The 26,072-nt window shown below is 48.4% G+C and overlaps 1 protein-coding gene and 1 non-coding gene across 3 annotated transcripts in view; both read left to right on the top strand.

The window, feature by feature from the left end:
• The window catches only part of LOC144806309 (uncharacterized), a 74,383-nt gene that overhangs the window by 12,829 nt on the left and 35,482 nt on the right, over positions 1-26,072 (top strand). For both annotated transcript variants that reach the window (XM_078672702.1, XM_078672701.1), the window contains exons 2-3: positions 19,206-19,256; positions 21,097-21,215. The gene's annotated coding sequence lies outside the window, so the exon portion shown is untranslated. The remainder of the gene's footprint in view (positions 1-19,205; positions 19,257-21,096; positions 21,216-26,072) is intronic.
• On the top strand, positions 13,100-13,278 carry LOC144806316 (small Cajal body-specific RNA 16). The gene has a single exon (XR_013605761.1).

Genomic DNA, 26,072 nt, shown 5'->3' with positions numbered 1-26,072 from the left:
TTTGGGGACTTTAACTTCCATCTGGATAAACCTGATAATACCACAGCAGTTAGATTAATTCATGACATGGAGGCCATGCAACTGAAACAACTGCTAAACACAAGCACCCATGTAAAGGGTGCCATACTGGATGCCATTTTTAGGTCTCGCATACGCAGTGCGCATGTGCTGCATAGGAGGACCTTTAGCCGTTGCTCTGCTCTTTTTGGAAGCACATACTCATGCTTGTGGCGGCATCCGCCTTGCGGGGGCAAGCAAGGGCGCGCCACAATCATAAGTATGTGCTTCCAAAAAGAGCTGACTACGCACGCTGACATTCTAACGTGCCGCAAGTGCACGCATGCACTCCTTGCATCTTCAAATAGCACTTGCTTTAATAAATCTCATCAAAGATCACTCCTACCACTGATGCACGCACATCTACAGGGAGAATATTTGAATGTGCTTTACCTAAACAAAACCTGTTCATTCAACGATGGCTCCGTGGATGCGCAAGCATCAGCCAGAGCTCGCTTTGAGTACACTTTTGAATAGTTAACAAAATGCCACTTAAGGACAGCCACCGCAGATACGCATGCATACATGAATATCTAGGACAAGAACAAGCACCTGTAAAGAAAATAGTTTTTGCAAGCTTGTTTTATACTCAGACTTTTGAAGATGACTGTCGGGAGTTCAGGTATTGTTGCAAGATTTGCTCCTGCTTCCGAATAAACAACCAGAGAGGTCTCGTCCGTGGCAGAGATGCATTTTCAGAGTCTCAGGGTCCTTCAATTGAATCTCTTTATTAGTTTAAAATGAGCAATAAACAGTTAGTTAGTGTAGACTCGTACTAGGGTTCGCCTGCAACACGGGTCAGAATAGAATAATATCATATCTCCTCAGAATTACAAACATTTATTTATTTTATTTTACTTATTTATCAGATTTATAGTGCGCATGGCTGCCCCATCGATGGGGCATCCCAGCGCAGACCACAGACTCCCGGACAAGAACCAGATACGAAAAGCTTTAAGCCTGAAAGAGCCAGGTCTTTATGGCCTTCCAGAATGCAAGATGATTCCGGATCACTCTGATGAACACAGGGAGTCAGTTCCAGAGTTGCGCGGCCAGGCTGCGAAAGGAACGGCCACCCGCTCTGGCTTTCCAGACACGCGGGGTGGACACCAGAGCTAAGGCGGCAGATCTTAAAGGACGTCGTGGCGCATAGAACTCTAGCAGCCCCGTCAGTCCCACCGGTGCCTGAGGTGACAAGATCTTATGCGCCAAACAAAGCGCCTTGAATTGAATGCGCTTTTCTACCGGTAACCAGTGAAGTTTCTGAAGTACATGGGAAACCGAGCAAGTGTGCGGAAGGGCCATCAGCACGCGGGCAGCTGCATTCTGTGCCCTTTGAAGACGCTTGACGCTAGCCTTGTTCACGCCCAATTATAGGCAGTTCCCGTAATCCAGTCTAGACAAAATTGTCGACTGAAGGATGATATGGCGAACTTTAGGAGGGAAAAAGCCCAACAACGGTTTCAGGCCCCTCAGAAGCCCAAAATAAGCCCCATCCACTGCTTTGGATTGGGCGTCAAATGTTAGGCCATTGTCAAACCAAATGCCTAGGTTTTTCACTGTCTCCTTGGGCGAGGGGGCAGGTTTCAGGCGGTCCGGCCAATAAATCTCAGACCACAGCCCCTGATCTTTCCCAAACAGCAAGATCTCAGACTTGCTGGCGTTAAGCTGTAAGCAGTTCATCGCCATCCAGTCCGCAATCACAGAGAGGTCCTCTTTTAACCTGATCAAGTTGGTGCAGCTTTTCTTGGAAAAAGCGATCACTAGCTGAGTATCATCAGCGTATGATACCAGTGACAAACCCCTTCCCTTCGCCAACACAGCCAGTGGCTGGACGTGGATGTTAAACAATAGGAGGCTTAACACTGAACCCTGCAGTACACCCTGGCGCAAGGCGAACTCTTGAGAATTGAAAGGAGGGACGTGAACTTGGAAGGGCCTTCCCTCCAGAAAAGACCGTAGCCACTCCAGAGCCATGTCCCTGATGACAATTTCCTGCAGGCGGTTTAAGAGTATTGCATGGGAGACTGTGTCGAAAGCGGCACTTAGGTCCAAAAGGACCAAGGCCGCTGAGTCTCTGACATCCAGGTTCGCCAAATGGCCTCCGTGACTACCAATAATGCAGACTCAATGCTATGGCGGGCACGGAGGCCATGTTGGGATGGGTCAAAGATGGCATTCTGCTCCGCAAACTTGTATAAAATGGAATTCACGTGCGATTCTGGCACATTTGCCAAGAATGGCAGTTGGGAGATCGGGCGATAGTTAGCTGACTCTGCAGGGTCCAACGGGGGTTTTTTGAGCAGAGGAATAAACTTGGCATGTTTCCAGGCCCTTGGAACAGACGCTGAGGTCAAAGAGAGATTAACCAGGTTGAGGTTCAGCGGAAAAAGAAGACAATGGAACTAACGAAAGTGAGCAGGTGTCAGTGGATCTGCTGGTGAACCTGATTTGATCTTTGAGCAGAGAGCCTCAAACTCCTGCTGAGACAGCGGAGGAAAAGATGACAGGGTGTTAACCCCCATGAAACCCAAAGTCCCCGGTGCTCCCACCGCCTGGGCTGAAATAGGGGTGGGTAAATCCTGATAAATCTTATCGACTTTATACACAAAGTACAGGGCCAACTCAGTACACTGCTGATCGGAGGAGATCGAATAAGTCCCCTTGGTTCCTCCGCTCTTCATGCTCTTCAGCACAGCGAAGATCATTTTAGCAGGGTTAGCACTGGCCAGAATTTTATCGGCCACAAACTTGGCTCGAGCTTGCTGAATAAGCTTATGATACCGATTCATTGCGTCACGATATTTCCTTTTGCCACCTGGTCATAGGAGCGCCTCCAGGCACGTTCCAACTGCTTGCAGCCCTTTTTGGCCGTGACTAATGAGTCACTAAACCAAGGGTTCGATGGCCCACGAAATTTCCCCCCAGCCTCGCCGGAATGCAACTATCCAGGCCTGAGGTTACCCACTCATTAAAGCAGGAATTTGCTGTTTCCATATCCGGCGGCAACTGGGGCCTATGGCTCGACAGCCATGTCGAGAGACAGCCAGAGTCGAGCTTGTGCCAAGGGCGCTTTAGAACAGGAGCTGGGCAGATCAAGTCGCCTTTTACCTGAAGTCACATGTTAAAAGGGACCAAGAAATGGTCGGTCCATGTCTGCGGAGCGGGCGGTAGAATCGTAAAAGGGCTTAAGTTGTAAAAGATAGGGTCGAGCAGATGACCAGCCACATAAGTACCTGTTTGAACCCGTTGGATCATCTGAAAGGCCTCCCGATCCGCCAAAAAGCTGGCGATCTCAGCCGTCCCGCAATTATCAAGATTTGAGGTTGAGGTCCCCGAGAATAGGGAAATTTGCCATCCTGCATGCATATTGCGTGACTTTGTTGAGCAGATCTTCTCTAAAGGGACAAGATGGACCTGGCAGGCGGTAAATGAGGAGACCGGTCATAGTGAAATTATAATTTAGTGTGATTTTAAATAGAGCGCTTTCACAGCCAGCGATGTTCTCTTTGCTCAGGGAGCAATTGTAGACTTCCTTAGCAAAGATTGCAATGACCCCCCCCCCCACCCCCCCGCCGGCCTCTCTGCAAATACTATATAACCTATATCCCAAAGGAAGGGCCAACCAGGATTCAGCCACCGAGTCAGGCGTAAGCCATGTCTCGGTCAGGAATAGAACATCCGGAGCCTCCTCTGTTAGGAGATCGAAAACCTCACCGTGATGTTTGGCAAACAGTTCAGACTCAAAAACTTTAGGTCAATACCATCTCCCAGACGGGAATAGGAATCCTTAGATGGAAAATGGCAGGCACAGTACTCGCAGTGAAAAGCATCCTCTCTTGGAGCCCAGACAGGAGAGGGACACTTAACTTCCCACGCCAATAGCTCATCACGCACATACACAATGCGAGCAGCAGTGAAAAAGGCAGGGGTCCCGGTGACTGGCGACGGCCCGACGCGGACGGGCGCAGACGCACTTGCCTTAGGCCCCGAAGGTGGCCAGGCAGGCGAGTCAGCAAACACTAGTCTGCTACCTCGTCGTTCCTCACCCAAGATGGCGAACACACTCCCTCCCTTGCCCCGACCAGTGGATCCCCGAGGGCACCAACAGTGCAATCAGCTTTAAAATACGGCGCAAAAAGGTAGAAGATAAATCAATTAAGTCTCCACAGAGTTAAAAGCACAAATATGTATGAGCAGCGAAATTATTAATGCAGCGCTAGCAAAGCTCCCGGCTCACACCTCAGGAGTATGGAGTATGGAACATGCATAGATGGTGCCTTCAGCATGCCAATGCACAACATTGATGCAATTTTTAGGTCTCGGCGGAGGCGCTAGAGGGCGCACTTGCTGAATGGCCGCACCTACGTGAGGCTCCAGCTGCCTGGCATAACGATCCTTAATTTCTCCTGTTTTCCCTGCGCACACCTGCCCGAAAATCCCCACGGAGGGGCGGCGGGCCACTCTCCACACTCGGTGCGAGTTCTGTGAAGCTACTCTATTGTGCCCCGGAGTTACGAGCTGCGGAGCCCCCCGGCCGGCGCGAGCCTTGCTGCGACGGAGCTTACAGCCGGCGCTTGGACATGCGCGAGCCCGGGGATCCCCACGAGGCAGGTAGGCCTCTGACGCTGAGTGGGTGGCGCGGCCGGCTGTGGCGCTGGGACTGCCAAAGGCGGCAGCTGTGAGATACTGGTGAGGCACACTACTTACTGCGCGGGAGGGGAGGCGGTGTGTGCCTCCCACGGGGCTCGCGCTCCTAAGCGCTCCGAGATTGCCTTTCTGGGCGCGCTGTGTTGGCGCCATTGTGGACTGGCTGCACACGCTGGCGGGAGTCGGCGCTGTCAAGGGACTGCTATCCCGTCTACTTTAAAGCCTCGGACACTGCCTGTGCTGGTATCCTGGTGAGCAGCCGACTCTGTTGCAGAAACTGCCTCTTCTCCCCTAGGCGCTACGCCTCTAGCTGCGCTTCCCGCGCTGTAGCGTTGGTGCTCTCTCATCCGGACCTGCACTCCTAATCGCTGCGGACAGCCCCGCTGGGGATTGCTGTGCCGCCCCGCATTGACTGGCGACTTGGCTGCGGAACACACACTGCTGTGCCACATAGTGAGAGCGAGCTGTCCCTCTTTCCACCTCCCCTTCGGCGGCGGTGCAAACAGCGCATAGTCGCAGTGGGCTCACATACCTTGCTGGCAGGATGGGCAAGCCTGACAGTCGCCAACCCAAGCTGCAGTTTGACAATGCGGCACAGAAGAAGACGACGCGACACACGGGGGACGCGGCGCCACTCAGAAGCCCGATTGCGGGGGCCTCGACATTGGCCCCGCTGACTCCGGATATGGCCACCATGCTGCAAGAGATGCGCCAGGGCTTCGCAACGGTGGTCGACAAAGTAGACCGGCTAACATCTAGGATGGATGGCATAGTCCAAAAGATGGACGTACATGAAGAGCGCATAACTGAGGCAGAGCGCAGGATCTCGGTATCTGATGACTTGACTGCGGCGCATGACACTCGCCTGGCCAGGATGGACAATGTGCTGAGAGTGATTGCCGCCAAGAACGAGGAGTTGGAGGCGAGGAGCCGGCGGAACAACGTTCGCGTCACGGGCATTCCCGAATCGACCAACACTGGGAAGATGGAGCTTTACATCGAGAAACTGCTGACGGCGACGATGGGGGCGGACGCACTCTCGAGTCAATTTATTGTGGAACGTGCACATCGTTCCCTTGGTCCTCAGCCCAAACCCGGAGCCCCGCCGCGGCCCATCATAGCGCGCCTACTCAACTACCGGGATCGAGATGCGGCACTCAGGTCTGCCAGAGCAAACCAGAACCTCACATACGATGGCGTGCCCTTCTCCATTTACCCAGACTTTACCCCGGTGGTCCAGGAGCAGCGACGGAAATTTCTTGCGGTCAAAAGGAAATTACGAGACTTGAACATTGACTATGCTCTCCTGTACCCAGCCAAGCTGCGTGTTACACATCAGGGTACGCAACGCTTCTTTCTTAACCCGCAACAGGTTGAGGACTACCTTAAGACTTTGCCCAAAAGGCCCAGGAGAGCTGCAGACGCTGCGGACTTGAATGCATCTGATGTTGAGTAGGCCGCCGCTGGCTTGCTCAGGCTACGCTTCTTGCACTTCAATGATTTGCCTTCACTTCCCTCCCTGCTGAGGGGGACTCATTCTCCTTGGTGGTGGCTGCGGCCGCCTCTGGGGTGCCACGGACAGGTGTTGGACTGCAGGTGGTAATGTATGCCAGGCCCCCACCCCCTTCTTCCCTCTCTGCTCCGGATGGAGACTCCAAGGGTGGACTTGTACAGAGTGGGATAGCTGGGGGTGGTGGATCGTGCACCTCTGATGACCTCTACTGGGTGTTCCCCAATGACATTTACTTGGATACATGTTTATTGGATAGTTTTTGGTATATTCTTTGTTTGTGGGTGGGGGGCGGGACAACGGTACTGGCTGGTTGGGGTGGCTTCAGTGGGCGGGGGGTGGTGGGACACTTCTTGGAAGACTCAAACTTGCAATAGGCGAGATACGGCATCTGTTAGTGAAGCTGGTGACATTCGCACTGTGTGGTTCTGTATTGAGAAATGTTTGTCCTTTTTCCGGCTGCGGCTGGCTGTTGGGAGGGGGGTGGGGTGGGTGAAATACTGGGAAGGTTGTTGGGTTTCAAGTTTTGACATGTGCATGGTATGGTCTGAACTCTATTGTCTGCCCTATGGAGGGCTTCTTGGACAGCGCTGGGGGTATGGGGGTGGGGTGGGTGGTTTGTGCGTTGTTTGTGGCTGGGGGGGGCACGGTAGATGGAGGCGCTTCGTTGCTGTTCCATTCTGCTGTCTCGTGGGGTGTCGTTGATCTGGGCCTATTGGCCAATAGCGGGTCGTTTGTTGTAGATTGTTTAGCTGTTTCCACACTCTATTCTTGCTGCTGTTCATCTACCCTCCTACATGGCTGATACACGCCTGAATGTTGTCACTTGGAATGTGCGAGGGCTGGGGGACCATAGGAAGAGGAGGCACATATTGAGGTACCTTGATCGCCATAGCATCCACATTGCTTTCCTCCAGGAAACACACTTTGCGCCCCACAGAGCATGCGCATTTGGGAATAGGTGGGCCTCTCACTCGGTATTCGCTAATTACTCCTCGTATGCAAGAGGTACAGCCATCCTAGTTAAGAGATCCACACCATTTCAGCAGTTGGGCTCTAAGACTGATCCGCAGGGGAGGTATTGTTTGTTATGGGGCAGGCTGGGGCATATGTCAGTGACACTAGCATGTTGCTATGGACCCAATTCAGATGACCCGCACTTCTTCACGTCCTTATGGGCTGCGATAGTTGAGACGGGGCCACAACACCTCATTTGGGGGGGAGATTTTAACATGACCCTGCGCCCCCCTCTGGACAGGTCACACCCTGCCCCACACCATTATACTAATGGGCGAGAAGTCCTTAGTGCGACCATTGCCGATAATAATCTCATTGATGCCTGGCGCTCACACTGCGGGACAAGACAGGAGGGTACACACTTTACGGCACAGGCCAAGTCGTGGGCACGGCTCGACTACTTCCTCCTAACCTCACAACTCTACACGGCGCTTACACACGCGTCACACCTCCCTAGGACATATTCCGACCACTCCCCTGTTCTTATTACATTGGCCGGCTCTGAGCTGGGCCCCCCAGTAACGGCGTGGCGTATGCAACCCTCTATGCTATTGGTATTCCAGGAGGAGCTCCGAGATGAATGTCCTGATTTCTTTAAGCGAAATAAGGACTCTGTCCAAGACGTTGAAACCATTTGGGACGCCTTCAAGGCCACGCTCCGGGGCTTGTGTATTTCAAAGGGCTCGGGGGTACTCAAGAGTATACTGGCTAAATTGCGCTCCATAGAGGACGACCTGCGCAGTGCTGAGAGCCGCCTTAGGACTAATCCTGATGGTGCTACCCTTGCTACCATTCGTGTGAAGTTGTCGGAGTTCTCCGAGGAGGCTGCTCGTGAGGTGAAATTTAGGAACAAGTACTGGGTGGCCAGGCGATATGGGGAAGGCGAGAGGCCTGGGAAGGCTCTGGCGGCGACGGTCAAACTGATGCGATCGCCGACGGTCATACTAGAACTTGAAACGGCTGAGGGGTTGGTACTCAGGGACACTACCCAAATCCTGAATGAATTTGTGCAGCATTACGGTACGCTGTACACCTCTAACGGTACTGGCGGGCTCACACTCGACGACTATCTGACTGATGTCTCTTTAGGGTGGTTGAGCGATGCACAGTGACAATTCTTAAGCGCCCCCTTTGAGCTGGATGAGGTCAGGGAGGCTATCATGGGCATGAAATCGGGTAAGGCCACTGGATTAGATGGCATTCCCATTGAGTTCTACAAAACGTTCATTGACTTCATGGCACCAGTACTGCGGGAGGTTTATGAGGATGCGCTGGAGGTGGGACACCTACCGGCCTCCATGAGAATTGCCCTTATCACGTCACTGCTTAAGCCTGGAAAGCCCGCCTCTAGCTGCGATTCCTACCGACCGTTGTCTCTGCTAAATTGTGACGTTAAAATTCTTGCGAAGCTGGTTGCAACACGCATCAGCCTCCTCCTGCCGACCCTGATACTACCTGATCAGGCCGGGTTTGTGCCTGGCAGGGCGACGTCACACAATCTCCGCACTTTTTTTCCTGTGTATGATTCCGTTCATGTAGACCTCCCAATGGCGGCTATTTTTTTGGACGCCACCAAGGCGTTCGATTCGCTCGAATGGGATTATGTGTTCGGGGTTCTTGAGCGAATGGGGTTCCCGCTTGTGTTTATATCCTGGATTAGGTTACTATATACCCAGCCAGAGGCCAGAGTCCTTATAAATGGGAAATTGTCGTCAGCCTTCCCGATCTCCAGAGGGACGAGGCAGGGCTGTCCCCTGTCCCCCCTCCTCTTTTCCATAGCCACTGAACCACTAGCTGCCAAACTGAGGCAGAAGCATCGGGATAGTGCACTGCGTTGTTATCAGAGACAGTTACTCGTCTCTATGTATGCAGACGACATCACCCTTTATGTTCGCCACCCTAGCGATAACCTACATCCCATACTTAGGGAGTTCATACGATTTGGTGCCCTTTCGGGAATTCAGATTAACTGGAGGAAGTCATGTATCTTCCCTCTTACTGCCTCGACAAGCCCGTTTCCGCTGGAGTTCCCACTTGCATGGTGCTCAGGAGATTTCAAATACCTGGGCATACATGTAGAAAAGAGCAGAGAGGAGCTGATTCGTGCCAATTATGGCACTGTAATGGACAAGATGCGAGACAACATATCTAGATGGATCACGCTCCCCCTCTCCATGGCGGGGCGTGCCTCATTGATCAAAATGGTTATACTCCCTCAGTTATTATACCTCTTTATGAACATTCCGTTTCACCCCGGATCCCATTTCTTTCGGTTACTGCGTTCAGAATTGCTCCGCCTGGTATGGGGTGGTAAGTCACCCAGGCTCAAGTGGGATATTCTAATCCGACCATTCTCCCAGGGAGGTTTCGGAGTCCCGGACTTTGAGCTTTATTACCGAGCTGCTCAGGCCCATTATGCGTATTTCTGGATACGCCAGCAGAGGTATATGCCGCAGTTGGCGGCCGAACACTGGTTGGCCCATCCGATCCCCATTGAAGGTGCCCTCTACTCCCGGGTTGAGGGTAGGGACAAGACTCCTTCCACGGTGTCAAGCACGGTGACGGCGTGGCACTCCATTGTTACTATGCTTGGCGTGGATTTTCTCTATGCCCCGCGGCTGCCGTTATCCTATCACCCGCAACTGCCACTCCTGCAAGAGGCTGGCTTTCAAAAATTGCTTAGGAAACTAAACGTCCATACATGGGGAGACCTGTATCTGGATGGCGTCTTCCGGACTCGAGATCAGTTTTACGGGAGCACGCATCCCACACCTCTTGACGTGTTTTACTATGTCAGACTCCGGCACGGGCTACAAGCCATCACGCCTGACTTCCCTTGTGAGCCCTCGGTACTTCCTCCCCTGCAAAATATGTTGCTTCTTGACAACCCTATTAAACTGGTGTCCACACTATATAAATCTGTCAGGGCTAACATGACCTATACTGATCTGCCCGCTAGGAGTAAATGGGAACATGATCTGGCCTTCACCCTCACAGACACTCAATGGGATTTTTGCCTGCAACAAACCGAGCGCATATCCTCTAACAGCCGTTATCGGATACTTCATTATAAATTCCTGCACAGGCTATATCACACTCCAGCGCGCCTCCACAGGTTCCAGCTTAGGCCTACTGATACATGTGACAGATGTGGGGCCCCGGGGGCGGATTTCCTTCACCTTGCCTGGGGGTGTGCCGCAGTGAACCTGTACTGGACTCAGGTTTTTACGGCACTCTCCAAAATGTTACACATGACGATTGATCCATCCCCGTTGGTAGCGCTTCTGGGGTATGTTGCACCTCTCCAGGCGACTCACCGCAAATATGTGGCGCTGGCTATGCTTCTGGCTAAACGCAGGGTGGCCTGTAGATGGGGGAGGGGAAGGGCGCCAAAATTTAAGGACTGGATGAGTGACATGGTGTACTGCCAGGAGCAATTACATACCTATTCCGAGCTGCTGCCGCCCACTTCTAGGCCTACTGACATCTGGGCCCCGTTACAATGTTATTTGGTGACTGACCCGCTCGAGGGTGATAGCAATTGAGGTTGTGATATTGAAGTATTGAGAGGTTGTTGTTTCTTGATCTCACCTTGACACTCCTGGTCTGATGCATCTGGCATGCTGGGTGGGCTGCTCCTTGCCCCTGCCCCCCCCCCGCATCCTCCCTCTTTGTGTCCCCCGGTCTCCCCGTTCCAACGTTTTCTTTCTGTAAGGCCCCCGGCCTCCGGGGCATTCTCCCGCAAGTCTCGAACGGCCTACTGCCTCTGATAATATGACCCGCCTCGCAATTGGCTTGTGGTGGTGTAGCTCTGCTGACCACGTACCCCTCAAGATTGGATACGCCCGATGTGCCTGTTTCCCCCCCCCACCCCCCCTCCCCCCCCTCCTACTTGGGTTCGCATGGTCATTGCACATGTTACTGTTCATATTTAGGTTAAGGTAATATTTGAAAAATTGCAAGACTCTTAGATCTCGCTGTACTGACGCTGCATTTGCCGCTCTGATTGTACTGGTGCCGTGATTGTTATCATACTCATGTACATCTGCTATGATTTATATTTCTGTATGCATTGATGGCGGCCGGCCTCCGGGTTGTTGGTGAGACGCTGTGTACTCCTGGCAATGCTAAATAAATGTTTTGCACTTTAAAAAAATAAAATAAAAATAAAAATAAAAATTTTTAGGTCTCGGCTAGCGTAGGCTGCGCTTGCGCAGTCTCGCTGGCGAGATTTTATGTTTTCTAGTAGTGGGGCTTAAACCCGCCCCTCTTCTCCATTGGCTGGCTTCCTAAACGACAGCCAGCCATTGGAGAAGAGGTTTGTCTGTCAATTTAAGCCCCGTCTTTTTCGGATTGGGGAGCGTGTTTTTTCTGTTCTTTCTCTCTGTGATGTCTTCAGTCAATTAAAAAAACACGACCCCAATCTGAAAAGGACGGGTTTATTCCATCGCTTGGCTAGTACATGAGATGTTAAGGCTAGACACATAACACAGAACATTCCTCACTCCCCAAATATGTTATATTCTCCTCCTCGTATATCGTAGAAAAACGATTTGACTTTTTCTGTGAATAATAAATAAAATGTCGGAAGTCAAACCCAACATAGCAACTTGGCAATATTTTAGTTGTCTACTATTCATATTAATGACAAGGGTCGGGTGGATAGGTCTCCGGATATCCGCTTTTGAAATGTTCACCAGCGTGCGTGTCAATCCTCAACAAAAAATTACATCAAGAATGTTAGTTGGTTGCAACATTTGCGATTGGATTAGTGATCTCGCGAGAGTTCTTTGAGCGAGTCCCTGTGATATTAGCTGGTAGACCCCGTGCGTTTCTCTTTCACCCCCAACATAGCACCGAAGGCCAAGAAGGAAGGTAAGGGCTGGTGGCCGAGTGAATGGGCCTTTGGGGGATTTGTGGGCAAAAGAGCTCGCTGAAGGGTTTATTTTGTGGAGGAACGTGATAATTGTCTGTCAACCTCCGTGCAGGGTGTTATAGGCAACGTACAGCCTTTAATTGTAGATAAGAGTTGGACCGCATGTGTAAGGGAGTACCGGAACGTGCCGCGCTTCCTGGACAGGCGCACGGAATTCTTTAACGTTCCTGCACTGTTTTGTTAGTGGATATTTTTTCCATTTGTTTAGGGAGGTAGGAGGGAAGTGATTAATTATCCGGGGCGTTTGCTAGTGCTTTATACCTGGGCTGAGAGGAGCTTCTTACGAGCAGGAATGCTAATTATATTTGTAGTCTGTTGAGTGGTATTATTTTGCGCCCTTGGGGGAAGTTGTAAAGAATGAAAGTAATCCGTGTTACACTTCCCGGGAACGTGCCCGGCATAAACGATGGATTTAGGCCCAGATCTCTGTACTGGAGTGAATGTATGACATTGTTCTGCATTCTGTCTATCAATTGTTGTTTTTGCATTTGTCACCCCGAGTGGGATGGGTATGCTCAGACGTGAGTCCCGTGCTCTTCACACCACTGGAGTCAAGCTATCCAGGCTGATGAAGGCTGATAGCCAGAAACCGGTTCTTGGATGCTTGATTCCAGTCCAGGAAAGACATGGCTTGGCAGTTCGGGCTGGACTGTTCCCATGAGGCACAGGGTCGGCTGATTTGCATATGGCCATGTCTGACCCGGGGTGGTGTGGAGTGCAAACAAACGATGGATTTAGGCCCAGATCTCTGTACTGGGGTGAATGTATGACATTGTTCTGCATTCTGTCCATCAATTGTTGTTTTTGCATTCGGCATAAACCCACGTCATTTTTTTTCTGTTTGATTTTATTTTAAGTTTAAACTGCTTTACTGCCTGTTCTTGCATGTGTGTGTGTGGATATTTAATTTCACTCTGGTAATGGAGCACATGGTCAAGGAGGATGGCTCTTGTGTGGTTGACCCCTGCCTGGGCTCAGTTCGATACCAAGGCAGCCAGTCCTGGACCTAGAAAAACCAAAGGGCTACCTCCTCAGAGGGGCTCGTGCAGTAACAGGTGTGAACATCTTAGCAGCAGTTTGGTGATCATGTATGATACTGCAAACACGCGTTTAGGTGATCTACCCTATGACTAAAATTTGTATATTTAGCTTGGTTTAGTAGCTCAGCAGATGACCTAGAAAAAGGTACACAGAGCCTTGCTTGCACTTCCAAAACAACAGTTGGTAAAGGGAATACTGTCGAAGTAACGTTAAACTAATTATCTCAAGCGGGTTTTGTGAACTTGGCTGCTTAGTCCGTTCATCTTTACGAAATCTGTTCAACTTGTTTCATCTGTTCTGTTTGTAATTTCATTTTTTTTTTGCGTAACTGAGACTGTCTTCTTCTTAGCTGTCCCTGTTAAAACTGAGGAAAAGTCCAAGGCAGTAGCTGCCTACGATGTGCGCTTGCTCTGTGTAGGTGTTGCTCGCTCTGTGTGTGTGTGTGTGTTGCTCGCTGTGTGTGTATGTGTGTGTGTGTGTGTGTGTGTGTTGCTAGCTCTGTGTGTGTGTGTGTGTTGCTCGCTCATTGGAAATGCAATAGTTTGCGCATTTGCAAGAGATTAAGCTATTGCATTGTAAATGACAATGCCATTTATTTATCTGTTTTCAAAACCAACACATAAAAAATGTGTCATTTACAATGCCAATAGCTCTAACTTTTGATAAGGCGAGAACGTTGCATTGTAAATGCATGTTACATAAGATCGATGGGCATCCCATCAGAGCCTGGAGTTTTGTTGCCCACACTCTGACGTATAGCCTCCTCAACCTCGTTTATTGATAATGAGACTCCAGGTGACACCCTGTTAATAAAAGGGTCGGATTAAAAAGCAGGCTCTTGGTAAATAGTGGAAAAGTAACTTTGCCAGGTAGTGCTCATTATGTTGCATCTGATGGGAGTGAACGGTTGTCCCATTGATCTTAACTCTTTAATGGTAGTCCAAAATATACTCCCATTATTTAAGCTGGCAGCATTAATGAGCACATCCCAGTACTCATCTAATAACTGTTCCTTCCTATTAGTAATAGCCCGCTTATATGTCAACCTTAAGGACTTGACCAAATCATTACACCTAGGGCTTTGAAATAGGGCCTTGCGGTGCTTCCTGTTGGCAATTGAGCACTCCTGATTGAACCATCTAGGTTCGGCAGTACTGTACAAATGGGTTTAGACAGCAAGGATTTAATGGCTCCACTGAGTTCGGTAAAGGCGCTGATAGCCACTGGGTGTGCAACAGGGCCTCTAAGCAGATGTTAATAAGATTCATTTTTCCCCTAACAATAGAACTGAATAGGTCTGCGTTATTAATGCCTGCTGTTAGAACCGGCTGTCTCTACTTGGCAGAGGAATACACTTCTGACAAATAGGGACACAACTTTTCTAGTCAGGGCAAGGGGATCACACACTTAGATAACCCCTGCTCACCCCCTTGGTAGCTTGGCAAAGCAGACAGGCTTATCTCAGAGGCAGTGCGTTAAGCATTTATGACCACATACAGTAATAAAGTGAATACACTACAAATGGACACAACACAGTAGTATTATAAAAATAAGGATGTTTATATAAGGCTTAGCACAAGACCAAATAATGACAAAAATATACCACAATCTTAATAAATACTCTTGGAAGGAAAAATAATAGTTAAAGTGTAGTTTCTTCTTAGCACAAAGTCTTTAGTAACAAAAGCAACTCTTCTTCTTTAAATCACAGTTCTTGGCAACAATGTAACCCCCACAGGAGTCACACGATGTCGAGGCAAAGTTAATCCAAAGGTTCGGCGTCGACCGCGAGGAACGCTACGTAGAGCCTGGAGTCGAAACAGACCCCCTACAACACAGCACCTTGGAAAACGAAGAAACGATGATCTACGGCGTCGAGATGTCCCGGCGTCGAGTCTTCGGAGTCGATCAGGCCTCGGAGTCGGGGCGATCTGCAGCGGCGTTGACAGATGTCAGGCAGGAGCAGCGCTCCCGAGGCAAAGCAGGATACGGCGTCGTCGTCGATGTTGAAAGAGTGAGCTGTGCTCACGGCGTCGAGAGGGCTCTGTGTCGAGGCGTCGGCAGCGGGTTCGCTACTAGCATCGATCGGGCCCGGCGGCCGGCGTCGAAGAGGCGGGACACGGGAGCTGCACTCACGATGTGGAGCTGGATTCGGCGGCGTCCGTCGGCGTTGGGATTGCTGGATTCTTCAGAGGTGCTGGACTTTCAGGTTCCAGCAACAAGCACTTTCAGCAAATAATGAAGTCCTTTAGCCCTATGACTTCAACAGGAGGCTGGCACTCTTCCAGCCTTTGGAGATTTCCTTGGCAAAGCTTGAGAGTACACACTCAGTTCCTCTCTCCTGGTTCCTTGGCAAAAGCCGGGGAGATAAAAAACATTATCAATTGCAGATGAACAGCCCCTCCCTCTGAATGTCGGTTCAAGGGGGGCATTATCTTTTGTAGTTGCATCAATTTCTATAACATTAATTAAGTTAAAGGTGTTCAAATGGTCCATTAGCTCTCTACCCCTATTGCATGTTTGTCTACTGCTGTGTGAATATTCGCTTCACCATGAGTAAGATAGCTTAGCATTAAAATCACCCCAGACAGATTCCTACTGACTTGAAAGAGTCTTTGGATTTTCCAATAGATACAATCAAATTAATCACATTTATAAAATGCATATTTGGAACAGAATGAAAATCATTGTTAAAAAAAGAATTATCCAAAAGGAAATTTCCCCATTAAATAATATGCCTAGAAAATTATTGTTATCTGTATGTACCGTTTTTATGCATCCCCCTGTCTTAATATTGACCCAGATTGATAAACTTCCAAATGGTCGACCCTGCTTGGGGGTTGTTGCTAGGAGTGTTATGGCATTCAAACCCCTCAATATGCAATTCTTGTGTGGCCCATGTTTCCTGATATAAAAGGATATCTTGGTCTTTAATAAGTTGAACCCAATCTGGCTGGTGAAGTTTAGAGTACAACCTTGCAACATTCCAGCTTAAGATACGGAGGTCTGAACTTGCTGAGGCCTTCGTTTGCATAGGAGGGATAAGTGGGTTGTGGAAATAGTACACTCAGTTACTGGTCAGTCTTAGTCAGTCTTAGGTCTCTAATCCAGACAGGGCCTGGAACCTATTAGAGGTAGTAATTCAAGAGGGATTGTTGGTGAAAGAAGCATGACTTGGTTTGTAGAAATAACCAAGTGGTAGTGCGCATATGTTAGTGCTATTATGTGTTATGAATTCGCAACCCCTTAGTAGGTGACCCACCAAAGAAGGTCTGCGAACGTTAATTAGAATACTGTCCCCTTCGATATTTTTTGTAGATGCACTGACTCACCCAACCCCGCATGCCATAATAATATCCTTTATTTCGGATACATGGAAGCTTCTATGCCTTGATAGCCAGTCCGCACATTTATTGCATAGCTGGTCCCGTGACTCATGCTGATCCCTTTTTAAAGTAGGTACTCCTGTCAGTACCAACACAAAAGGGCAAGCAGTGGGCGGCAGACTCAGGACATCCTGATTAGCCATTCATACTTGGGGCGGCAGGAACATTAATGCACGAGGTACTAGACAACCTGTTCTGATTCGATCCCCTGGGCCTGTTTAACCTATTAGCACCATCTCTGGTGGGGTTGGTATTTGAAATGGTTATTGGTATAGGGGGGTGGGGGGAGGACCCGTTTCTATCTAAAGGCAATTGAGGCAGCCCCTGGATTGATTGTATATCAGGTGAAGGGTGATTGCGGGAGCAGTAACTGGCGGTTTGCGACACAATTTCGCATCTAAAATACTCATTCCAACACCTACACTATTGATGGCCCTGCTCCCATCAACCTCTTTGATTTCAGCCACCTTTTCCGCCACTGTCCCCATAAAAGGTTTGGCTACGCCTCCCGTAGACCTTATGCCATCTTTCTCGAGGAATTTTGGTCTGTGGGCCCTCTGTCTCCTCCTGGATTGGATTCTCAATGCCCAGCACCTGGCAGGAGGAGTTTGCCCTGCCATAGGAAAATCAGCCAGAAAGGGTGACCCAAAGAATACGGTATTCCTTGATTTCGATGACGCAACTAGCTACTCGGAACTCCCTACACTTTTGAAGGGGTATAAGAGCCAGGTCCTGGTACAAAGCTATGGAGTGGTCCTAATATATTATTGGTTGCTTGTCCCTGGCAGCACGTAACATACACTCTTTTAGTTGAAAGTCTGAAATGTAAGCCAAAATATCCGGTGGGGGTGCCCAGTATGCTCCTGAAGAGACCCTGCAGGTATTGTGTGATGTCTGGCCCTTCTTCTTTAGGTGGAACTCCCTTAACACGGATGTTGTTTTGCCGAGACCGATTCTCCAGGTCTTCTCTGTGTGCCTGGAGATCGATCTGTTGAGCCTTGAGCCGGACTATCTCTTGCTGTAGATGCTCCACCTCCTTTTCCTGGGCTTGCTCCTGATCCTCGATGGAAGCAATACGGTCCCCAACGGCATCGACGTCCCGCCTTATCAAAAGGTGGGACGTTGATGCCATTTGGGAACGTGTGGCCTCCATCGGTTATCTCCTTCATCTCCCCCGCTATTTCCCTTTTCAGCGTCTGCAAGTCGCCTTGTAATGCACCGAATAGAGACTCTAAAAAGGCGTGGGTAACTGGGGCTTCAGAGGTGTCCACATCTTGGCTGATTTGTGTCATTGGGGAGAGCCTCCCTTCTCCGCTGCGGTCATCGGGAGCTTGATCAGCATCTTTTTTAGATTCTGATCCTTCTTGCTTCTCGCCGAGGACATGGCTGCTATATCTCTTACCACATCACCAGACCCGCATGCCTTGTCGTGGGGGTCCCAGCCCCAGTGGGTGGCTGTCACCGGGTTGTCCTCCCGCTGAGCTCCACTACGCTGTTGCTTGATGGTGAGGGCCCTAGGTGTCACTCCCTTTCAGTCTCGTGCGTGCAATGCTGTCTTTGACCGTCTGCTATTGCCCTGCTGGGCATCTGCTGCTTGTTCTCAATACTCTAAGCACTTTGCGCCCGAACCTGCTGTGAATCCCCCTGTAGGCCAGCTGCCCTATCTGGCCCTACAGCACTAGATGTCTTCTAGTACCACTGTGGCTAATTCCTGCATTATGTGCTTGCAGGCCGTGGCCTCCGGTTTCCTCTGACTTGGCAGTCAGCTCCAGAGAGACTGATCCATGCCCGGGCCCCTCACCCATTGGCACCTTGTGATTCTTACAGCGTTACAGTTCATATCTCATTCCCCTTATTGGATTTTGTCATTTTAGTGTCATTTTGTTCAATACACTTTACTTTATTTTTCTATTTCGTTTTTTAATTTTTTTTTATTGTTTTGCATTTTGACTTTTATTTTTTTGGTTTCTACATACATATTTTACATATTACCTTAAGTTAAGCCTGCCTGTTCGGTGCTTAGGTACCAGGGGGTTGATCCTAGGTTAATTGAATGGCTTTGAAAGTTCACTCTGACAACGGTTGTGATTGTTCCACATCTACCGCAAATAATAATTCAGTTTCTTACAGAAACTATCTAACATTATCTGCAAAACAGGCAGTTGATAATCTACCAGGGTTGAAGCACCATGTGGACAGATTGAAATATGGGATGAGTATTGTGTGGCAATAGAATCTCTAAAAAACTTCAGCTTTCAGACGAACTAAGAATTACGCTTGAATGTCATAACTTTTTAAAACAAGGTAGTCAGGAAAGTATGGCGAATATATTGCAGCATTTTGACAGCCCCAAGCAAATTTGAGAACAGAGTGGATGTATGTAGCAGAGGCGAGTCTGTTCACCCAATGTGAGTGGTGAGATCCGCATTGCTGGTCTGCCTGAAGTTATGATGCTGCTGACAGTAGCGTGTCTGCTAAAAGCGATGGCGTGACTGGTGGAACTATAAAGCCAAATAAGAGAAAGTTATCTTCCGACACCGCAGTCTTCGTGACTGAGACCAATAATGCTGAAGACTCTGAGACTCACAGCAGTATTTTCTCCTTTCAGAGCGTTATTGCTGCAGATGGAGTGAAGCCAAGAAGTAACCACATTACTAAGGTACCAACAACGTTTAATATTATTAATTTGTATTAACTGTTTCTCTTTTACAGCATTTGGAAATGCATTTTCTTATTTTGTTGCTTTTTGGTTCGTTTTTTATTGTAGACTGTTATCTTCGGTTTAAAGGGAAAGATGTTGTAGTGTGTGACCTTAATGCTGCAGTTTGCATTTCATTACCATCATTTACTTATCCTGGAGAATCTCCAGGGTGGAGGAGTTTTGCTGTTCCAGAGTTCTTTCTTCAGCTTCTGGGCAGTTGTCACTCTGTGGCTATCTGTGGTCCTGTTTCTCTGCTCTTCTTGTAGTAGCTCCTATCAGAGTTTCTTCCTCCCGCCAACGATAATAAGATGCCAGGCATCACCCAGCACACAACACAGCCTATGATGGGCTACGTCTATCTGCTTGGCGCAGTTAGAGCGAGGATAAAGTTCTCCGGGTCTATCAGGCTGTGACTGTAACCTAAGGGCTTAAGATGAAATGTAGAGCTTACCTCCTTCCTGAGTGGCTCCAGACTGCTGTGTGCCGACCCGATAGCCGTCAGCACCCTGGAGTATGTATGTATAAATCAGTATTTGTTGGAAGTAACCTGCAATATAGTGGCTGGCAGCACTCTCCATAGAGTAGGATTTCTGAAAGTATTTTATTTCCTGACACATTTATGTAGATTGTCTTTTAACAGGCAGAAGAACAACACTGACCATACATTTCCTGGCACCGTCTTTAAAATGACGTACACATTAGGAATGGCATTTCGTTCTGCTGGAATAATAACACAAGTTATCTTTCACTCTGCTATGATGTTGCATAGATTTTTGGCTGCAATGCATTCCATGTTTCATTCAAACGTGCTTTCTACAGGGCACATATATGATTTGCTGCTGTAAAGAAATAATGCTCCTGTGTACTGTGGCAGACTCAGAAATATTGAAAAACTTCATGATTTCTCTTTCAGCACTTCATAGTAAAACCTTTCACTTTTTGACTCAGTCATGTGGCAGAAACATGACTTAGTACCATTAAAATAGTTGCGATGGGGAACATTCATGTGGGGTTAGGAGTGGCTCGACCAGAGTGCTTGCTGACTTGGAGGAGTATGCAGTTGACCACCTTGCCTGGTCTGGAGTGGAACCAAGCCAGCGATGCTTTGCTGCAGGCTCATTTGCCCTGATAGCTGGTCAACAGTTGGAGGAGGAGGAGGTGAAGAGCTGGCTAAGTGTGCCATGAGGCTGGCAGTTCAGTACATCCCTGAGAAGTGAGCTTTGAGTCATGTAGTGTTCCTCTTTTACCACGTGCAATTCATCCTCTCCAAAGCCTCAAGAATTCCTGGGTGTGAAGGGCGGCTGATTCTGATTGGGTGCTTGATAGTTTTCCAGAAACTCATGTTCTTGATTGTTCATGTTTGTCAGTAGTTAATTAAACACGCCCAGGGGTTTTATCTCTTCAGTGACACAAGCTGCAATAAAAGTTTCTTAGTCGTTGCAAAAAAATATGAACGGCTGATGAGCCTCTGTCTGTCAAAGAATGGAAGGGCTGGGGAACTGTCATTCATCTCACCGCTAACCAGAGCAGTGTCATGCTTCATCCTCCGTCAGGCCTCTGATTTTAACTAACATCCCTTAGAACACTGGGACTTTAGAGCCCATCCTTTTAATGAGAAAAACAAAACTACAAGTCCCATAAGCAATAGTGGTGGAAGGTGTCACGCATGACCTGGGACAACATCCGATTCAGCACATCTAGTTCAATTTTTAAGTATTTGACATAATATTGAATTTATAACCATTGTTTTTTATGGTCATGAGTCACCAGAATACTAAAATGTGTCTTTTATTTTCAGGGTCAATTAAGTAATGGTCACCAGCTTGGAAGCTCTGTTAATTCTTCAGTATTTGTCATTGATCTCCACATGTGGCTGGTTTGGGTGTGCTCCTGCATCGTTCCCGATAACTCGCACAGGTAAGGAGCTTGTAGCAGCAACATGATAACCCCATACTCGTCTGTAAGAAGTGCGCTCTGAGGCAGGTATCCGATCATTTGTTTGAAACAAGGAAGCGCCAATATCTGCTATGTACATTTGTTAAAATAAAGCACAATCAAATCACAGTATACTGTTCCGGAGGTTCAGTCCCAGAGTCATTATCTGTAACTGAACGCAGACACCCTAGGAAGCAGGTGCTTTTAAGACAAGTTGCGTTCACTCACCTGATGGTGACATGCTTCATTATTGGGCTATACTCCTCACCAAGCCGGCGCTACAATGCCTGGCGGGCACCACAAGAGGCCACTTTGTCGGAGATCTTTTAATAAGTACTCCGGATGAGCATAGTAGGACAGAGGATGTTGTGTCATAAGATGTGAGATTGGTGAAAGTCTGAATATAAGATCAACTATTGACCAGTTGTCACAATATAGTTAATGTGATCTTCCTGGTCCATGTTGACATTAAAAACAGTGGCAGAGAAATTGAGGAACTAATGGCCCCTATCACTGTGTGAAAGTGTCGGTCACCTATGGACCTGCTGGTAAGCTGGGGTCTATACTTCAGGTCAACCTTTTTCATGCCTTGTGTAGTCATGGAGCAATCTGTTGGCATTTCATCAGGCCCAAATATGCAAAAATGGGTAAATGTGACCTAATCTTCTCCACAGCGTGAGGAGCTCTGTAACTCAAAGCCCTGCACCATGCATAGGTGATAAGGTGCATATTACCATCTTACTACCACAGGTGAGCACTGCCTAACAGGGTGCACTAGATACAGTAACCCTCCTAAAATTCAGGACATATTGACTTATCCAATAGCGAGGACACCGCTTCAGAGGGCAACTGGTTTGAAAAGCACATGCTTCCTAGGGTGTTCAGTCAGAGATAATGTCTGTGGGACTGAACCTCCAGAACAGTATACTGTGAGTTAATTTATATGAAGAATGTGTATACTGGACTGTCATTTTCCTCAGCATCTCTTGTGCTATGTAAAATAAAACACAACACACCGGGAGGCCAACAAATCTATCATACATTTAATGCAAAAATAGCAAAAGGCCAAGCAAACTAACAAGTGACAATTTTCTTTGCAATGGACGAGAGCATCCACCCTAAAGGAATTTGGAGAATATAATGCTAATGCTACGCAATGTATTTTTATACACTTTTCTCCTAATACAAGTCAATGAAACATGAACACGTGATAGAACCAGTTACTGAAACGACACTAATGAGTAGGAGGCAGGATCTTCTCTCGAGAGGAATGTGAGGAGTCCGTGATGTGCAGATAAAAGATACACAGACAAGCTGCAGAACTCACTGTTTCTGGAAATAACACTTCTGTTTGTCAATATTCAATTTACTACAAGATGCAGGAAAGTGTGCAGATGGACTTCACTAAATAAAATGGTTCTGAGCCCTAATAGAATCATGTAACTTTGCAGGCATATTAAGGCTAACAGACACATCAAATTAATACAAGAATATTGTAATTTGTTAATGTAATATATCAATGCACGTTGTGGCATTCATGTGTAACCAATTATCGGTATTAAAGAAACCAGTATATCCGGTTATGCTTTCTCAATTCCTTCTTCCTAGAGGCCACCACTGCTGCTAGCCAGCTGTATTCAGCAGTGCCTCCTGTGACCTGGAATCCTGCATTTAATCAATACCAAAGGTCGTCAATGCTTCTAGCCAACTCCGGGTCACTGGTGCCACTCGCACCCCACCACCCTTGGGCCTCTTATTCTTTTAGCCAGCTCCAGTCAGTAGTGGCCCCTTGGACCTGTATGTAAGCCTACTAGCCAGCTCCAGTCAGTAGTGCCCCCTTGGACCTGTATGTAAGCCTACTAGTTAGCTCCTGTTAGTACTGGCCCCTAGGACCTGTTATCATTCTAGCCAACTTGAGTCATTAGTAGCACCTTGGGACTAGTGATCATACTAACCAGCTTCAGTCAGTATTGGCTCCCTGAGACCTATTATCCTGCTAAGTAACTCCAGTCAGTAGTGACCCCTGTTCCTTAGATCCTGCAAATATTCAAAACCAGAGGTTAACTCTACTGCCAACCAGGTCCAGTCAATATTGACATGCATTGTTACCCTGCCTGTAATGAATACCAGAGGCGAGCGTTGTTGCTAGCCAGCTCCAGCCACCAGTGGCCGGTCACATATTATCCTCAATAGGATCAATGCCCAAGGCCTGTGCAGCTGCTAACCTGCTCTAGTCAGTAGTGACCTCCCAGACCTGGTATTCTGCATATAATCAGCAAGGCTTCTGCCCTAGTAACACTCACCCCACATCTTTATGGTATATAAGCAATGTCATTTATTTACTTACATCATAAGGTAGGTACCGCACTATGTCACACGATCCCAAAAACAAATAAAATCAAAAATTGCCTAACCATTCAGCACTCCACCTTGTCAAAAATGACCAAATCACACCAAGCACTATAGCCTGTCACATCACATGGCACACTCAGCAACAACATGACCAGATACCACGGCAGGGATTTGGGGCCATTAATCCTCTGTTCGAGGCATGTGTGCTGTAGATGCACATGCCTTGCATACTCCTGCCATCTTCAATCAATCATCAGAAAATTTCTAGAGCGCACTACACACCCGCGAGGGTCTCAAGGCGCTGGGGGAGGTTGGCTGCAGCTAGCGGTCGAAGAGCCAGGTCTTGAGTAGACTCCTGAAGGTCTGTGGGTCTTCTGTCTGGTGTAGGGATAGAGGGAGGGCGTTCCATGTCTTGGTGGCTAGGTGGGAGGAGGTGGTTCTGTGGATGCGTGGGACGGTGGCCAGTGAGAGTTCTCTGTTGGGTGTGTAGAATGACAGTCGTCTGTTGAGGTATTCTGGTCCGGTGTTGTGGAGTGCTTTGTGTGCGTGGGTCAGGAGTTTGAAGGTAATTCTTTTGTTGACAGGGAGCCAGTGCAAGTCTCTCAGGTGGGGGGTGATGTGGTCTCGGCGGGGAACGTCGAGGACTAGGCGTGCCGAGGCGTTCTGTATTCTTTGAAGTCTGCTGATGAGCTTGGACGGGGCTCCGGCGTAGAGGTCGTTTCCGTAGTCGAGTCTGCTGCTGATGAGGGCGTGGGTGACAGTTTTCCATGTGTCTGTAGGGATCCATCTATAGATCTTGCGGAGCATGCGGAGGGTGTAGAAGCAGGTTGAGGAGACTGCGTTGATTTGGTGCCATCTTGTGTTGGGTCCGGATGTTTGCAAGTTGTTTTTCTTCGAAGAAGTCTTTCCAGTCACGAGCTAAGGTGACTCCTCCTTTCGGTGATAGTGGGCATGGGCATTGACTCCATTGTTGTTTTTTACCCCAAACTGGTTTGTATGTGTATTGCTGCGCTCCGAAACCGCTACTCTGGTTCCTCTCAGTGCGCAGTCCACTCTACCCTCAACGATATTGATTAGGTACGCGTTTCCCTGTTCTCTGCGTTTCAAATCGATCGACAAACTCTCCATTTTGGATAGAAAACCTTGTGGGCAATCGTTGGGCCTTGCTACTTACGGCCAGCCATCTGCAAATGGAACGGACTCCATTCCATTTCTGTCCTGGGTGCCACGCCAAGTACCCTCGCATGACCTACATCAAGTTTGTAACTTATGCCTCTCTCCAGAGCACAAGGAGGAAGACTGCGACGCTTGTAAGTCATTTCGGTCCAAGAGGACTCTACCCGATCATCAGACACGATGACGAGAGAGGAAGCGTCAAAGTATTTAACACACTCTTGGATATCTTTGCAGAAGAATCTGACCAAGAAGAGATAGAAGCGTCCTCCGTAGAAGAAGAGGCTTTCTCGATTCCAGAGTCCGATTCCGAGCTCGAAATCTATCTGTAGTCCCAAGATGTGCCTTCGGGACATACTTTCGGGGGAAGAATCTGACCAAGACGAGATAGAAGCGTCTGCCGTAGAAGAAGAGGCCCATCTCTGTGCCAGAGCGCAATCGTTGGGGCATGCTGGGGCAGCCATGTGATTGCAATTTTATGTCATGCCAGTACCATAGGCGACTGACCAAATGTATAGGTTATCATGCGCCCTTTCTGACAACTAAAGTGGCCTAATAAACAGCATTTGGGTGTCATCTCAATACTTAGTTGTGTGACATGCACCATTTCTTTTACATCTAGTTGCCAGAAGGAGTGTATTGCATCGCAGGACCATGGTTAATGTAAGAAATCAGCCCCCACAGTGTTGCAGCGCAAGCATATATCTGGGCAAGACCCGACCATTCGATGAAGGCCTTGTGACGTTAAGTAGGTTCTTTGCAGAAAATTATAATGTATCAGTCGAAAATGTGCATTACTGGAAACCATGCGTGTCAGTTCACAGGCCCGCTACCAGTCTTGATCTTCCATTGGAATGTTATGTTATGTTATGTTATGTTATGTTATGTTACTTTATTTCTTTTATAGCGCACGGCTACTCCAAAGGAGCATCCCGGCGCTTTGGCAAAGAATAACAGCATAAAAAGCAACCACACAACAGAAAAGAGCAGAGAAAAGAAAGGGGCTATTTCATAAAGAGCCAAGTTTTCAGGTCCTTTCTGAAAGTAAGAAGACAGGGAGCTAATCTCAAGGACAGTGGTAGATCGTTCCAAGCCTTGGGTGCTAAGTAGCGGAAAGACCGACCTCCCAATCTTGCACGACGAATTGCAGGGACAGTCAACATAGACAGACCAGATGACCTAAGAGTCCTGCTCGGTACATACCGGGAAAGACGTTTCCCAAGATATTTGGGGCCAATGCCGTGTAAGGCCTTAAAGGCCACAGTCGGGCATTTAAAAAGGATTCGCTTGGAGATAGGTAGCCAATGAAGGGTG

Source organism: Lissotriton helveticus (assembly GCF_964261635.1).
Source record: "Lissotriton helveticus chromosome 1_1 unlocalized genomic scaffold, aLisHel1.1 SUPER_1_unloc_61, whole genome shotgun sequence".
Classification (NCBI taxonomy): domain Eukaryota; kingdom Metazoa; phylum Chordata; class Amphibia; order Caudata; family Salamandridae; genus Lissotriton; species Lissotriton helveticus.
This window is presented reverse-complemented; position numbering and strand designations above follow the sequence as displayed.